At 44.8% G+C, this 3,846-nt stretch overlaps 1 pseudogene; it reads left to right on the plus strand.

The window, feature by feature from the left end:
- The first annotated feature begins 214 nt into the window (after nt 1–214).
- Nucleotides 215–2,572, plus strand: LOC120294518 (annotated as a pseudogene).
- The last annotated feature ends 1,274 nt before the right edge of the window (nt 2,573–3,846 follow it).

Here is a 3,846-nt window from a genome sequence, read left to right on the forward strand (position 1 = left end):
TCGCCGTTGGGAAATGGAGAGGGGTTGCTGGAGCGGGCTGGGGGAGAGAGCGATTCGTGTTGAACTGCTGGTCTCACCGCCGCTCCTCTAAGATGTCGAACCAGCACCGGCGCTCCTCGTTCTCGTCGTCCACGACGTCGTCCCTTGCCAAGCGCCACGCCTCCTCCTCCTCCTCGGAGAGCGCCGGGAAGGCCGCCGCCTCCTCTGACAGTCAATGACCGATGCTCTGTTGACTTCGCAGGATGCCTGCAGATATTTCCTTAATAGAAAGCGGTTTCGCATTACTAGTAGCCTTTCTGATAAATGTTTCAGTTGTCTCGGTCTCGGGTGCCATTTGCTCGGCCAACAATCTCTCCAATAGCAATAGTGACACGTGCAATAATTTCACACTAAACAATGCATTGGGTCTCTTAAAGGTGCATGATTATTTGTAATTTCTTGTATACAAGATCGGTTGCTATCCTGAGAGTTCTCCCTTTGATAATTCTTTAATTCAATGTAGAATGTGCTGGGAAGATCAAGCTTGACCATATATGCCATCGCACTGCTGGCGTCCGGCCAAAGTTCCACCATCACAGGCACCGGCAATACATAATGCAGGTCTCTTCAGGGAAAAAAAAAGACTGCTAGATACTGAATTCAACTTTATTTGCTTTAAACTAAGCTTGCCAATTGAAAGGAGTATGCATCACATACAGGGATTTCTAAACCTAAAGATGAAGAAGTGGATAAGGAATTTGTTGACAAGGTGCATCACCATCATGGCTAGTTTTATTGTCTTAATTATAGGCGGATCATCTGGTGCAGGGCAACTCATTATTATTGCATCGGTTCCTAACTAGTCGACTTGAAACCTCCAAAATATGCCTTTCTCCATGTTTCTCTTCCAGTTTTTGACTGATTGCAAAACTTTTTATGGGAACTGAGCAGATGATTCTTTCTTTTGAACTTCCGTTCGCTTTCATCCCTCTCCTCAAATTTAATAGCAGCACCAGCAAGATGAGACCACACAAAAACTCCGTCATTGTAAGTAAATATTTTCTAGTTTAAAGCAATCGCCACTTGTTTCATGCGTCCACAAGCACTGTCTGCAAATGCACCTAGTGAACTCATCCTTATGTCAAGAATTGTTAGACAAAAGGCTGGTCATCTCATGGATTCTTGGCTTTGGAATAATCGCCATCAACATATATTACTTGAGCAAAGGTTTTGTGGGTTGGCTGATTCACAACAGTCTACCGAGAGTGGCAAACGTATTTGTCGGGATCATTGTTTTTCCCTTCGCGGTAATCTATCTGACCTTCCGGGATGCCGTCGTAACTTTCATAGAGCCGATCAAGCATGACCCGACGAAATCTGGCAACATAGAGAGTGGGTTGAAGGATGTTGATTGGGAAGAGAAGGTAGAAGAAATACCATACATAAAAGATTTGGCCGATATCCCCTTCCTGAATAGGAAGTTGTGATTGAAGAGCATCTGAGCTGTATTATGACTTATGAGGTCATAAGTTGCTGTATTCTGTGACATGTACGCATCCCGCAAGATCTTGGCATAAAGACGCACTTAAATAATCTTAAGTGTCTTTATGCTTTCCTTGTCGCTTTTTACATAATCAGAGGGGAGAGAGAAGAAGCTGTTCGGGGCAGCTTCTCCTCGCAAGAGATGGAATCTCTCGCCGTCATCTGCAAGACGGTGTTCCCTCCGCTGAGCGGGGCGGCGGCGGTGGGGGCGGTGGGAGGAGAGTTCGAGGGACGGATGGACAGAGAAGACGAAGCGGTGCGCTTCTTTTATGAATCGTCTGGCTCTCAAGCTCCAGTGCCTCAAGAGGTAACTAAATTCCACGTCCTCTCTCTCCATTCGAAAGATGTTACCTTGAATTACAGGAAAAACCACCAAATTCAGACAACTTTTTGCCATGTTTGTGATTTTGAGTTCTTATGAAATCAATTACTGTTCTCGCTAGACGGATAATTATATTATCATGGATCATCACGGTACGCAGCAGCTGGTAAAATTCACGATTTGGTTCATGTTCACATGAACTTTCACTCCCCTCCATTTGGATTTTTGAGAAGTAAGACCGCTTCCATGCAAAAGCGTATATACCCGAGCGTAATCGAAAAGCTCAGCAGCGATTAAGAGCTTGACTCAGGTGCGATAGTGCTTAAGCCGAGTCGACAGAGGGTTACGGGAACTTGTTTTCGTAGAGTGGCAAGGCCTTTAATAGATTGGTCCTGCTCTTAATAACATTTCATTGCTTCTTAACACCCTCACTTGGCCACGAGTCCATGCCGCCGAGCTTGGCACGACGTCATGGGGATCTTGTATCTTGAGAAGCAAGTCGGCCTTGACACCGACATGACCAAGAAGAAGAAGTAAAAACTCGAGAAACATGTGATGAAGAATGTGTGGATTGTGTTGCAGGTGGCGGAGCTTCTGGGGAGGAGGGGACTGCTCGCAGCAGTGATCCTGGTGCGAGTGGTCCTGTTGGTGCTGTCGACCAGGCTCGGCACGCTGCTGCTGTGCGGTTCGTTCTGCGTGGGCAGGCGGTGGCCCTACGTGAACACTTAGATTACAGTAGCAAAGCTTGGTGTTAGCAGTTGAGCCTCTGCTAAGGAAGTTGGCCTTGCGGGACATACAGCAACTTATGACCTCATAAGTCATAACACGGCTCACTCGACCACACCAGTATGAAGATGCTCTTCAATCACAACTTCCTAATCAGGAAGGGGATATCGGCCAAATCTTTTCTGTACGGTATTTCTTCTGCCTTCTCTTCCCCATCAGCATCCTTCAACCCGCTCTCTATGTTGCCAGATTTCGTCGGGTCGTGCTTGATCGGCTCTATGAAAGTTACGACAGCGTCCCCCGGAAGGTCAGATAGATTACCGAAGGGAAAAACAATGATCCCGACAAATACGTTCGCCACTCTCGGTAGGTTGTTGTGATTCAGCCAACCCACAAAACCTTTGCTCAAGTAATATATGTTGATGGCGATTATTCCAAAGCCAAGAATCCATGAGATGACCATTATCTGCATGAAAATTTCATCAGCACCAGCGTTGTTTATGCTTTAAAGGTCAGCCTTTTGTCTAACAGTTCTTGACATAAGGATGAGTTCACTAGGTGCACTTGCAGACAGTGCTTATGCACGCACGAAACAAGTCACGATTGCTTTAAACTGAAAAATATCAACTTACAATGATGGAGTTTAACTATGAACCCGTCACATATATTCTTGACGTCTCAAGAATAGGTCTAGTTGCAACTGATCTTATGAAATCATTCATAAATATAAAATAATTGGACAAATTAATGAATATGTCATTGTCATTAATTAAATAATAATAATGATAGTACAACTGAAATCCCTAACATGTAACTATTACATAGTAGCTTTAGGGCATACATCCAACAGTTTTTCCTGCCGGCTTTCTACTTGTCACGAAAAACAACGGAAGCCCGTCAGTCACTCCTCAAAAAGTTTTCTTTCGACGCTTTTAATGAGCACCTACACGTAATGGAAGTAGATACGCGACAGCTCTTCGTACGGATGGTAGGAGAGCTTTTGATCGAAAGTGATGCAGCCCACATTGAAGACCGGCTCTCTCGACCAAGAAGATCGGCCCGCATTAAAGCTTGACGAAACCGAGAAGCCATAACGACATCTTGAGTCCATCCCGGAAGCTTGAAAGACACCTTGGAAGCTCGCGTGACGCCTTTACTAGTTTATAGTTTCCATGCCCTTTACTATATCTCCTATTTTCAATGCTCCGTTTTTATTTCTCCTAGTTTTCAACACTTTGTCTTTATTTCTCCTAGTTTCAAGGTTCTGTTTTTATTTC

The sequence above is a fragment of the Eucalyptus grandis genome, chromosome 6 (assembly GCF_016545825.1).
Source record: "Eucalyptus grandis isolate ANBG69807.140 chromosome 6, ASM1654582v1, whole genome shotgun sequence".
NCBI lineage: Eukaryota > Viridiplantae > Streptophyta > Magnoliopsida > Myrtales > Myrtaceae > Eucalyptus > Eucalyptus grandis.